The sequence below is a fragment of the Natrix helvetica genome (genome assembly GCF_964273705.1).
Source record: "Natrix helvetica genome assembly, chromosome: 4".
NCBI lineage: Eukaryota > Metazoa > Chordata > Lepidosauria > Squamata > Natricidae > Natrix > Natrix helvetica.
In genome coordinates, this window is record NC_138550.1 from 150574355 (window position 1) to 150589051 (window position 14697).

A 14697-nucleotide genomic window follows, 5' to 3' on the forward strand; every position below is an offset into this window, starting at 1 on the left:
GGATTTTATCCAGAACCAACATGTTTGTTGAAAGACACAGAGAGCCTCTGTTAACCTACAAACCATTGTTAATCATAACTCCTTATGCAGGAAAAGAGACATATTTTGATTTGCTCGGCTGTATTGTGGCTAGGGAGGGGACGTGGTGTCTCAGGGGCTAAGACGCTGAGCTTGTCAGTCAGAAAGGTTGGCAGTTCAGTGGTTCGAATCCCTAGCACCGCATAACAGAGTGAGCTCCTGTTACTTGTCCCAGCTTCTGCCAACCTAGCAGTTTGAAAGCATGTAAAAATGCAAGTAGAAAAATAGGGACCACCTTTGGTGGGAAGGTAACAGTGTTCCATGTGCCTTTGGCATTTAGTCATGCTGGCCACATGACCCCAGAGACATCTTTGGACAGTGCTGGCTCTTTGGCTTTGAAATGGAGATGAGCACTGCCCCCCCTAGAGTCAGGAACAACTAGCACATATGTGCAAGTCTTTTTACCTTTTTGTGGTTAGATAAATATGAAGACTGGGATAAAAGTTACATGCACAAATTGGGAGTCTTCCAGTAAGACATGTGTCCAGCTTGCCTTATACCCTTTGCCAGATGCTTTTCATCATGTTGCCAACCTCAGCTTCTCTTTCATTAACTTTTAGATTGCTGGGTCAAATGTGATTGCTGTATGCAGTTAACTTTCTTATCTCTGGCACTTGCCTGATTTCAAAGTTGACTTTTTTTTACTTCCTTATGTATTATTTTGCAAGGTCATTTTTTAAAATTCTTCTTCTCTCAACACTTTAGTTCTTGTAATGCTCTGAAAATGACAGAGATTTTTTTTCTAGAAAGCCAGGGTTATGAATTTGACCATCAAAAATAAATGCATATGATGCCTATGTTCCAAATTAATCATATGAATGAATAAATAAGCAGATATTCCAACATAACTTGGCAAATTTATTTGTTGAGAAGCAAAGCAGAATTATGAGCAATACACTATATATAGATTTGTGGCATACTATTTTTTTTTAAGGAAGTTGTATCTCAAAATGGAAAATGCTTTTTGCTTGATCCATTTGCTGGAAAAGTATCAATTTAGTGCACTGTAGAAAAATTCAAGTAAGTACCGTAAATATGTAAGCAGTTTAATTCTTTACAAAGTGTAGATGGTCCTTGACTTGATACATTCTAGAAATAACCACTCTAACTGCTATGCAAGTAATCACTTAGATACACTCTAGAATAATTTAATTTGAGGCCTCTATCTCTAAAGAGTGAAATTTTAGGCACTTATAAGGAGAGAAGAAACTTATCAATATGAAATGTCACCATGGTGTAGAGAAGTATTAGGTGTTGAGTAGATGAATCAGAATAATTTTACAATCAGCCAGCATTGTCCCAAACATCATACCTCAAGAAGATAAAGATACCATCCCATTTTATGAGCACCATTCAAATAAATAATTGAGTCACCATTTTTATTATCTAAGAATTGTTACAAAGAAAACCAAACTAAAAATAAATGCATATGAATTTTTCAGCTAGATTAATCTCCTCCCCCTGAAAAAAATGTGCCCAAATCAGGGAGGCTCAATTTCAGAATTGGAGATTACATCAGTTGGAAACTTCATCTATCAGGAAACAAAACTGATAGATTCATTACTTTTGAATCAGGAGGGACACGTGGATATTCCAATCTTATGGTACATTCAAGGGCATTGAGACATTACTGATTGGAGCCATTACTTACCCTTCCCTTCCTTAAATTCCAGCAGGGCATAAAGCAAGCAGCAGGGTTAAATAACAGATGTCACACGAGACTTATAGTTAACGCATGCAAAAGCGTAAGCCACGCTTTATCATTTTAAAAAGTGGCTCATGGCACGAGCCCAAGTGAGTGATGTTGACAACTGTTCTTTCAGATAAAATATGAGCAATAATAATAAAAAAGCTCTTCATTGTTAGCTTGCTCAACAGTTCAGGGTGTATTCCAGGAGGAAGCAGATTGTGCTAATATAGTGGACAAATGTACTATTAGTAACCCTGTCTATAGCTATTCATCATTTTTACCCATCTGCTCAATACTTAGCCATCTGTTTCTATAACTACAGGGATTTGAACTACTGAAGTAAGGCAATATATAGCTCCAATGATTGGGAATACTTCAAGGAAGAAGATACATTACATATGGACTCCTTAATTTTTCACAACAGACTGTGATTTTGAAGTATGCATGCAAGACACACTTTCTGGCTACTTTTTGCTTGTTCTACCCAACTTATTTAATGGCATGAGGTTTCCATCACACTATTCAGAAAGTCACTGAGGTTAAGCACACACATATATGCATGCATCTACAATTCAACTGCAAAACAACAACCTTGGCCTACAAATTTGCAAAAGTGATATAAATTAAGTTTGTGACTGTTAATATCAAAGCGTAAAGCCATGAGTAAGCATAAAAAAGGCAGGTAAGTAAATAAGTAACTGTCATCTGAAGACAATAAGTCTAATAGTTCAGAAATAGATCTTGATACCTATGGGACTTTATTTTAGAGAACTGGGACAGAGTTAGTTGCAGAAATGCCAACAATTGCAGACACACACTCTGCGAGACAGAAGTTCCCTGAAAATGGGCTCCAGTATAAGTCTGAAAGCTCAGAAGATAAAACCTCTGGTCCCAGATATCTGCATTATTATCCAGGGATACATATATTCACCTTCATTTGCAGTTACCCTATTACCCTTAAAATAAGACCTCTCCGGATAATAAGCCCAATTGGGATTTTGAGTGTATGCACTAAAATAAGCCCTCCCCTGAAAATAAGCTCTTCCTGAAAATATTGCAACACAGCAGCAGCCATGAGGTGACCAGACTCGCCGCCTCCTGCACCTCAAAAATAATAAGACCTCCCTGAAAATAAGGCCAAGCGCTTATTTCGGGGGTCAAAAGAAAAAAGGACCCTGTCTTATTTTTGGGGAAACTTGGTAGATATTCTCTGAGTATGTTTCCAGCAATCTTAAGCAAGTCCTGCCTCTTTATTTTTTAGCATTGTCTTGTGAAGTACCCAATTGTCAGAGAAGACAGCTGAAATAGCAGTGAGATAAGTCTAGATTTTCTCTGTGTTACATTGTCATCTCCACTAAGAAGCTGGTCTGCTAAATCTTTTCTCTTCCTTAAATTCCAAGATATTTGAAGAATACTTTTTTGTTCTTAATTTCCTTCATCACTTTAAATGCTTCCTGAGCTTTAGCCTTTCTGACACACACTTTTTACAATTCTGCACTACCTCTTACTATAGTTTTTATACTTTTGCACCTCCTGTTTCATTTTTTGCAGACTTTCTTTGGCTGTCTTACACTTTTTATCCCCTATTAGAGCTATTCACATTTTTTCCCATCTAGCATCTATTTTTTCAGGAACTTCCAACTATCTTTAGCTAGTTTTCTTATTAGCTTCTGCTGGAATTGAATCCTAATCATTGCTCTGAGGTATAAATCCACTTTGCTGACTGAGGCTCATGGAAGTAAGTACACTCAGCTTTAGTATCCTTAAAAATCAAGTATTAAATGTCAATTTTTCATAGAAACTAACAAGATAGTCAGTTCAACAATGAAATGTTCTGTTTTGCTCTCAAAGTTTCCTCTTGTCTGATGAAAATCGAGTGGCTGGCAAAGAAAATGTTTGGAGCCTAAACTTGCATTCTATAATGTCAAGTACACAAACAATCTCAATACATAATCATACATATACTCACGGCAGCCAGGATTGCCTTCGCACAAAATTGGAAAAAAATCAATAGACCCTCAGATGAAACTTCAACCAGGAAAATACTTGAGTGTGCAGAAATGGACAAAATGACAATAGAACTAAAAGAAAGAGAAGAATCGGACTTCTATAATGTATGGAATAAAATGTACAAGTGGCTAGAAATCAGAAGCCAAAACAGGAAATAGAGAATACAAATAGATGGAGATACAAATAATGAATATTACTATAAGTGTTTATATTATGCTTGTTACATCCTAGGACAAGGTTATAGTAATAGGAAGGCAATGCAGAAGGGAGAATTATAAAAGCTAGGCAGGAAAGCTGATATTGAAAGCTGTAAAATTACTCTATATTGTTATGTATGTTCCATGTTTGGTTTTGTTTTATTGTGTTTTTTTTTCGCTTGTTGTGTCTTTTTTACTGTTTTTAAAGATTAAAACATTCAATAAAAATTAATTTTTAAAAAAATATAATGTCAAGTACAGCATTGTCACATCCTTACATCCTGCTGACACAATGCATTTTTTTTTCAATTTTACAGCCACTCTCTCTGGCTGATATGATAATTTGGAACAGAAATTGTAGACTGCTGATAGAAATTAGCAACTCCGATTTCCAACATATCTGGTTCATGTGATCAGCTGTCGCGGGAGGAGGAGGGTGATTTTATTACATTAATTTATTTGATTTTTTAAAATTACTTTTACTGTTTTTAGATGTGGTTTTTATATTCTGTAAGCCACCTTGAGTTGCCATGGGCAAATATGCAGCAATATAAATTTAATAATAAGTAAGTAAATAAATAAAATCTAAGGTAGATAATACAGAGCCAATAGACTTTTTTCACTTAAAAAGACCAATTATAAGATTGTGTGTCAAGTACAAGTAACAGTTTGAAGGACCAGAAATCGAAACATACTCCCTGACTGAATGAGTCTTCTTATTTAATAGCTATTGAGCTATTAATAGCTATTGTCAGCTATTGAGTCCTATCTTTAGCTTGTCTCTCTGCCAAATAGCCACAGTTGGTTTTTTGTTATTTCTTTGCTCCCACTAAACATTAGGAGAGTGAATGAGTCACATCTAAGCTGTGCTAAGGCTCAATCCTTGTTTACTCAACTGTGCTTCATAACACCAGAATTCACCCCTATATAACAATCTATCTATATAAAAATCAGTGTGTGTGTGTGCATGTTTCAGCATAACTCTGAAATATTTCAAGTAATTTCAACCAAACCTGATACACAGATGACTTACACTCTGGAAAAAAAATACTGTGGGGCGGTAAGATACCCCTAACACCCCTTGGTGTGTATGTTCTGTTAAAATACAGCCTGTTGTGCCTTAAAATGGCTTCTACTGTACTGCCCTAAATGGCTTCTACTGTATCACGTAGTGGAGTTGCCATGGTAGCTGCTTTACAGTACTCCACAAGGGGATTCCCTCTGGTAAGGGGGCAAATCCAACATTAGAAATTATGTTTGGTCTATACATTTTTCTCCTATAAATAAATACCCGGGCAATGCTAGGTTATCAGCTAACTACAGTTATTTTTTTTAAAAAAAATGCATTGATGCTAGGAGGATACCTTGCAATCTTTAACAGCTACATTGGGCAAACAATTTGAAATATGTGTTTATGATAGAAAAGGAAAGGATCCAATTTCCTCCCCCTTTTATACTGTGATATTCACATCTATATATATTCAATTTTCAAATAAACCTATAGGTTGGCTTCCCTCCCCTTACTGAGCTCTTAGCTCTGTAGCAATTCTGTGATATTTGTGGTTTAAAGTAGGAATGAAGGACAAGCAAACATGGTAGAACTCAATGATAGCTTTTTGGTACCCTTGCCCTCATATCACTGCTCTTCCTTTCTTCTCCCATTTTCCCAAGAAAATATTTATTTGGCATGTCTGTCTTTTAATAAATGATGAAGTTATGTATTAAGTAATTTGATTTAGTTATTTTAGCACTTAACTTTTTTTATTTTTACATTTGGCTCATCTATGTCTCAGATGTGTTTGGAAGTAATTAAACTGAGGTTAAGTGGGTTGCTTTGAAAAAGGTGATGTTTTCACCAAGATACGTTTTATTTAAAGGTAGGGTTAATTCATTTTTTCTTTCAGACGTGATTTGGGTTTAGTGACTATAAGATCAGGTTAAAAAGCCACGAAAATGGACAGAATTAACGACAGCTTTATCAATCTTTCAGCTGTGGAAGATTCTTTTAGACTGATAATTTTGTCAATTTTAATTTGATATAATGCTGTTTACTAACAATGGTCAATGTTTTAAAACCTATTTGTGGCAGAGTAGACTTTAAAAGTTCTTTTGATCATGCAGAGGCAGGAATGTAGCACCTCCTTCTATTTCATTTAAGCAGCCATTTTTTTGGGGGGGGGGGGTAGGACACCATGACTTCCATGCTATCTTTAAAAAAGACACAGCTGTTTTGAAATGATTCAGATAGTTTCTATGTGAGAACCTGTCTTTGCTCTAAAGCAAAGTGTCAAACTCATGGCATCACAGCATCATCATGTCACATATTGGGACTTCCCCCTCTTTGCTAAACCGGGCATGGGCGTGGTCAGCATCCAGCCCATGGACCAGGAGTTTGACAACCCTGCTCTAAAAGTATCTGTTATGATTTATGCAGATGTTCAAAGAAAATTATAGCGATATAATGATTGGGCACTATCTAATAAAATGAAATTCAATGGTGAAAAGAGTAAGGTTCTACATTTAGACAACAAAAACGGAATGCACAGGTACAGTATAGGTGGTACCTTGCTCAATAGTAGTAACTGTGAAAGGGATCTTGGAGTCCTAGTGGACAACCATTTAAATATGAGCCAGCAGTGTGCAGCAGCTGCCAAAAAAGCCAACACAGTCCTAGGCTGCATCAACAGAGGGATAGAATCAAGATCATGTGAAGTGTTGATGCCGCTTTATAATGCCTTGGTGAGGCCACACTTGGAATACTGCATTCAGTTCTGGTCGCCACGATGTAAAAAAGATGTGGAGACTCTAGAAAGAGTGCAGAGAAGAGCAACAAAGATGATTAGGGGACTGGAGACTAAAACATATGAAGAACGGTTGCAGGAACTGGGTATGTTTAGCTTAAGAGAAAGAAGGACTAGGGGAGACATGATAGCAGTGTTCCAATATCTCAGGGGTTGCCACAAAGAAGAGGGAGTCAAACTATTTTCCAAGGCACCTGAGGGTAGAACAAGAAGCAATGGGTGGAAACTAATCAAGGAGAGAAGCAACTTAGAACTGAGGAGAAATTTCCTGACAATTAGAACAACTAATCAGTGGAACAGCTTGCCTCCAGAAGTTGTGAATGCCCCAACACTGGAAGTCTTTAAGAAGATGTTGGATAGCCATTTGCCTGAAATGGTATAGGGTTTCCTGCCTAGGCAGGGGGTTGGACTAGAAGACCTCCAAGGTCCCTTCCAACTCTACTATTGTATTGTATTGTATTATACCAGTCTGGTAATGTGGATGAAAATAAGTTTCTTAACATTTAAGATCGGTGTCTTAAAGTTGATGGATGGACCAAATTCTCAATTTCTTTCCATGGTTCCTTGATTAGAGACATTTTGTTCTGGAAGAAAATAGGCTGTGTGTGGATATTATTTCAGTTTGGAGAAACTGCTTAACTTTAAAGTTTTCTTAATTGCATGGAAAACAATGAAAACATGCAAGAGAGCTCTTAAAACTATTCAAAGAGGAACAGGTGGACAAAATCTTGCTGTCAAGATGTGCAACTTAATAACTTTTGGGGAAGACATAATCCTGCTGCTCAAACTTTCACTGAAGTGATGATGAGGCGATGTTTAAGATGAACAAAAGAACTCACTGTTGGATAACAGACAGGTCTCAATTTCAATCTATCTAAATTTGAGATGAGTACAATTCATTATTGGTTGCTGATTATCACTGAACAGAGGAGAATATTTTTAAAATGAAGAGCTATGGTTTCCAGGGAATGAGATATAGTTTGAATTAAAGTATGAGAATATATTAGCTTGGACATTGTTTCATTTACAGTTTTTTAGATTAAATTGCATTTGGTTAGAACATTTTAAGTCTTTACCTGAGCATAGCCAAGTTTGGTCAGCTTGACAATAAAGGAGAGTTTTCTGTCTTCCTCAATAATACAACTCTTGGTAAGTGCTATAAGAGTATAAGTCTTACATAATGCTTCACAGGGCTTTATAGCCCTATCTAAGGGGTTTGCAGAGTCAGCAAATTGTCCACAATAATCTGGGTCTTCATTTTACCAACCTTGGAAAGATGGAAGGCTGAGTCAACCTGTGGTAAGAGCAAATTCCAGAATAGGAAAACATCCATAGAAAATACATACCTCAGTAAGCATTTCCTGCAAAGCAGGCTTCAGGTCAGCAGATTCAGATCACTTTCTCACACACACCCTTGGAAGAATTTCACAAGTGTGCCCACTTCTCTATTCAGTTGCATTCATTGCCAAGATTTTGGCGATCTGGACATCTTGGATCATGCAGAATTTTCCAGCATTGAATCCATGATCATGAGAGCCTTGATGCAGTAGATGGCACAGGTCATAAAAATGAACAACCATTGCATATACCTCACCAGTTGTTCTATGATGTGTTGGAGACTAGAAAGAGATCTCAAGAGATGTCTGTGCAAATGCTACAAAGAGACTTTGAAGGAAAATCTATGCCATTGTAACCTCCAAGGAACAAGGAAACTAGAATCCCCATCAGCTGACAGAACGTTTTGGTGAAGCCTGTGTTATGAAGCCTACATCAGCTTGGAAGACAGGAGCTCCCCAAAATTGATGGAAAATCATTAGTGGCATCAAAGAATAATATCCACAGGTGCTGTAATTAGGACTTCCTTGTGCTAGACTCTGTGCTTTCAGACTGAAGCTGCATAACCACTTCTGTGTTCATGGATGAACTACACAAGAGCATATCTTCTTTGAACCCAAAGACCTACCTATGTCAACATTGAACAGAATAGAATAGAATAGAAATTTAATTTGTTAGCCGCGCCCTCTCCGCAAGGGACTCGGGGCGGCGTACAATAAAATATACATACATACATATAAACATAAAAATACACACATATACATACATACATATACATACATGCATGGAGGAGGTAATAATTAAAAATACATTACATTAATAATAATAAAAATTAGTCATTAAAAATACCCCGAAATAATAATACAATTTAAAAAGGACTGTCAGGAGGAAAAGGATAAAACTACAGTTGAGCCAGGCCAGACAGTTGAAAGAGGTGGGTCTTGAGCTTTACACGGAAGGAGCGGAGATCGGAAGTAATCCTGATATCAAGGGGGAGGTCATTCCACAGGGCTGGGCCCATCACAGAGAAGGCCCTGCTCCTGGGTGTCGCCCCCCGACACTGTTTAGCGGATGGCACCCGGAGAAGTCCCTCTCTGTGTGAGCGGATTGGTCGTAGGGATGTATGGGGCAGGATGCGATCCCGCAAGTAACTAGGTCCTGACAAGTTGTTCACAGCTCAGATGGTCAAATGATCTGACCCACATGCAGTGAGATAAGTTTGGGGTGAAAAAAAAACCCTCGAAATCTGTGCTTGCTTTGAAAATGCTATAAAGAAACATATTACTGAAACTTAACTGCATGTTCTACTCCTGGAAGGTTTACAAGGAATAAGATAATTAAAGTCTTCTATTGAAAAGGTTTCTGAAACAAGTAAAAAATATTCAGTGGGGGCTAATAAAATGGGGGCATTTAAGGCTCCTATTGAAAGAAGCATATAATATTTCTCCCTGAGTGTTGTATCAATTATGTACATCAAGAATAGCACATTTTCAACCATTTCCTCCTGTATAATAAAACCCCCTTATTTCCAATGGAAAGTGCCTACCTGGGGAAAGTTAAGATTTTATTGTGTTCTCCACCATACATATAAGAAAGTTAATTATATCACATAATAACAACCCAGCACTTTCAGGAACTCTGATGATTCTTTAGTAAAGCAGCTACACTCTTCTATAAAAAATTAAAACTATACTAATGAAGCCTTCCATGTGGTTATTCCCTAAAGCCATCATTACTTTGTTTTGTTTACATTAGTACAACATATAAGAAACAGAGATTCAAATGAAACAATCAGACAGGGATAAGTTGATATTATTAACTTTACAATTCATCTGGCTATCTTCAAGGAAAGAATCAAGGAAGACAGGATAAACAAACTAGCTTACATCTATGAAATTTTCCCAGCTGACTTAACTTCAAAATGAGCATTCAGGATTAACTAGACTTCCAACTCCTTGGTCAAATCTTTACCAGTTGAGGTTTCCCCTAAATTGGTTAAAATTATCTAGTTTAGAAGTACCATTTAAATACTCCCCAGTATGTTACAATGGGCAGCATGAAAAATTAAAATAAATTGTTGATTAGCTATCCAGTTCAGGCCTTAGCACAGCTGTGTCTTCTCCTGAGAGAATAAAGTTGAATGGCCATGCTAGGTCTAGAGATGTTATCATGCAAGATTTTTGTCTCTCCAAAAATTATATTTAACATTTTTGGGTAAATTCAGACAAGCTGGTAATAAATGCTGCATTCAGATTTTTTTTTGCATTAATGAATCCTTTAGAAATATTGCTTTTTTTCTTTTGGTCCATTTGTATTTTTTTAGCTGTTTGATTTCTAATGCCTGCTTTTTTTTTAACCCTTCCATGGTATTCATTTAAGGAGGATGAGAACTTTGGTTCAATACAATAATTGTAATCCTACCAAACGGATAAGGGAATCCAGAGTGTCTATAGATACAAACAGAAGTGGGATTCTACTAGTTTGAACTGGTTCGGGCAAACCGGTAGCTCCCATGATGAGCTGGGAATGAACTGGTTTGCCCCGATGATCAGATGAGCCCACCCGCCTCCCCACACCATTTCCCCACCTTTATCTTCTCAGCTGATTCAGGCAGCAGAGCAGATTGCCATGCAAATCAGCTGTGTTCCTCCTACGAAGAAACACGGAAGTGAAGATTTATTCAAACTCTGCACGTGCATGCAAATTGTGCGATCACCAAACTGGTTGTTAAACTGAGAGGATCCCACCCCTGCAGTGGTGGGTTCCAGATCCCATTGCAACCAATACACTGCGATAGGGCTGGGAATCCACCACATGCACATGCATGCGCACCACTGCCCTGCGATGTTCCAAGTGCTCGGCCAAGCATCATGCAGGCGCCGTATGCTGCATGCCGCATGCACAAATTCAGGATGGCCTCAATTCAGGATGGCCTGGTTGGGTCAAATACAAGTAAGGAACATGAGTGGGTGGGCGGGGCCCTCCAAAGAACCGTACCGGGGAGTACCAGCCGTAACCCATCACTGCACCACTGGATACAAATATTTCAAAGTAATTTGCGATTCTTAAAATTATAATGTTGTATTTTACATTGGAAAATTGGTTGTAAAAAGTACATACCTTGGGAAATGACTGTGAAGTAGGAGAAGCAACAGAAAAAATCCCCGCTGCAAAATTTGTAAACAGCGGGGCAAAGGGATGATAAAGTGACAGATAACAATTTTATTATGCCAAGTTTCACCAATTTTTTCCCCTTTGTCTAGATTCTATTTATTTATTACATTTATATGCCACCCATTTCACCATCACTATAAAACATTAAAACAATAAATGCTAACATTCAAATGAATAAAGATTAGCTGAGGAATGAACCAATATTCACATATGGTGGAGGTTGTGTTTTCTTTTCGTCCACTAATCACCTTTATGGAATGCCCCCATGGAGACTTTAATATTTAAGATTTTAATAAAAAGGAACACTTAAAGAATTGTATATCTCTCAATTCAGGATGGTGTGCTCAAGGCAACAACTTGTTCTTTATATATATACTTTTTGGGGGTGTACATTGATCCTCTAAGAGAGAGTTAATTTTTGCATTTTAATTTAATTTAATTTAATTTGGCATCTTGGTCATGCAGTTGTAAATTGCATCTCCTTCCTCTGTGCCTGCTGGGCTATATTTTTTTCTTTGCTTGCCTTCTGTTTCTTCTCTAATATACTGTCCTATTCAGATGGTCGTCTGTTCTGAGAAGACAACATCTAACTCATCCTCAGTCTAGGATTCAGACTAGAGCACTCAATGGGCTCAGTATATCTCATTCCATATTAATAGGCTACTCTTGTTGCCAAGGCCACTTGGAACTTGTCAGAGTATTCAGAAAAGAAGCTTAGAATTCTTCCATAGCACAAACCAGCTTCTTAGTGGCCTAAAGCATTTTTTCTCTCTTTATAGAGCCTTTGGAAAATATGCCCAGAATTTGTCCTGTTAATGGAAAAAGAATTCTTTCCAAACTACCAAAACGGATCTCAGGGTTCTTCAGTTGTTTAATTTATGCTTCAAAATGTGTAGTTAGAACCAGGGAAAGCAATTGAAATAAATAGAGGATACTGAGTTTGTTTAAACTCCCAAAGAAAGCATAAAATAGAGTCATTCAATTAGTTTTGAGTAGGCATGTGAAGGAATAGACACTTCCATCCATTAGTATTACTATCTAAATGAATTCTATTTTTTTCTGAGATACAAATTATTTCAAGATCTTTAATGTATTGGATGCATACCAGGGGTGAAATCTACTTACCTTCGCTACCAATTTGCAAATGTGAACACCTGCACAGGACCTTCCATGCATGGACACAGTGTCAAAAATGGACATGACGATGCCAGGTGGGTGGGTGGAGTATACTACCAAGTGCACCTGCAAAGGTAAGTAGAACAGTGAGGGAGGAGGGAAATCCGCTGTGCCATGCGATTTAGATTAGCTAGAAAGCAGGAAATCCTGTTTTCCAGCTAATATAAATTATGTGTCACAGCTGATCATTGGAAATACTGGTTCGCCTGAACCGGTAGCCTTTTTTTAAATTACTGTTCGGGTGAACTGGTAGCATTTTTACTCCTGGTTCAGGTGAACTGGTCCGAACCGGTAGCATTTCACCCCTGATGCATGCCTTTCATTTATATGAACATTATATATTGCCTTAAAACTGTTGCTCTGTATATACATTGTATCATATTTTTTTGCATCTCAATGATTTTCAATTGTCCTCTTTGTCTTACTTGTCTCGCCTGTCATACATGAGCTCTGAACCTAAGACGGAATCAGGATGCTTCATTTTAATTGTATGGCTTTACAAAATGAAGAGTTGGCTGGTCTATTTCTACTTAAAGGGTTTAGGGTTAGGGTTAGGATAAAGGTGTCATCTCCAAATGAAAATGCTTGTTGATGTATTTTACTACTGTATTGGAAATCTTACATACCACATTTTTTGGAGTATAAGACGCACCGGAGTATAAGACACACCAAGGTTTTGAAGAGGCAAATTTAAGAAAAAAAGTTTTTGCACTCTGCAAACCTTCCCAAAATGGCCTGTCCCCCCCAAAAAAGGGCATGGATAGCCTTTAGGAGGCTTGTAGAATACTCCTGGGGGCTGGGGGTGCAAAATTGAGCAAAAAAATGACCCATTTTCCACTCATTTCTGCCCTCCTCAGCCCCCAGGAGCTCTTTGAAAGCCTCATACAGGCTCTGCATGGCCATTTTGGAGAAGTGGGTGAGGTTTTGACAGGCAAAAAATTGCTGTTTTCAGTGTATAAGACACACCCAGATTTTCAGCCTCTTCTTTGAGGGAAAAAGGTTCGTCTTATACTCCGAAAAATATGGTAATTATCTCCATAGAACAGGAGTGTCAAACTTAAGGCTTGGGGGCAGGATCCAGCCAATGGGGTGCTTAGATCTGGTCTGTGGGTCCACCCTGGAAACAGTGAAGGACTGGTCTGTGATGCCTCTGCCAGCAAAAACAGAGCTTGGGAGGGTCGTGTGCGGCCTCACGGGCTCCGTTTTTGGCTGCAATGGCCTCATGCAAACCTCTGCCAATGAAAATGGAGCTCAGGGAGGCCATGTGCAGCCTGCCCAGGTTCCATTTGCACTGGCAGAGGGGTCCCGGAGGCTGTCATTGCCGAAAATAGCCCCCACCCCCGAGGTAAAACACAATCCTGATGCAGACCTCAATGAAATCGAGTTTGACACCCTTGCCAGAGAAGAACAATTATGCCTGAACGCTTCTCAAAAAGAAAGGTATAACAGCTACTTTTTGGATATACTACTCTGTTTTGGTTTTTAGTTTGTTTTAAAAAGCAGCATTCAAGGAAAACTGACTCTGGACATTTTCCACCTCTGAAATTGGACTGATTCTTAGCCTACTATTTTAATAGGTTGATTCAATATGTTTTTGTTTTTATCATCATTATTATTTTCATTATCATGGGATGTGCCAAGAAAAAACTGTGGATTTTCCATATCGTATGCCCCCATATGTACAAGATTTTCTTTCAAAGGAAGATAAAAACAAAATGGAAATGGAAAAGACATAAGGGAGAAAGCTAAAAGTGCAAGACGGGGGGTGGGGGGAGTAGAAGAAAAGTAAAAGAAAAGTAGAATAGATATAAAAAAACATTAGCTTCCTATATTGGTTACAGCAGTTATGAGTACAATTATACATTTTTTTTCTTTTAATGTGCTTCTCATGCATATTTTGTTCTTTATTATGTACACTGGTATCTTGGGACTCAACTGTTTTAAAACTCATTGAATTTGATACTCAATCAGAGGTGGATTGCTGCTGGTTCAGCCCAGTTCGGCCAAACCGGTAGGGGTGACTGTGGGAGACTCCACCCATCTGCCCGGCGAGTGCACATATGTGCACGAGCAAACCAGTAGTAAACCAGTTAGCAACCCACCACTGTACTCAAATGCATGAAAATTTTGTCCTGGTACTCATCGTTTGTTTGGTACTCGGCATATAAGCTAGAACTTGTCAGTGTTGGTTGTCTATATTATTCCTTAGCTTTATTTGCTATTCATTGTCTTTGGT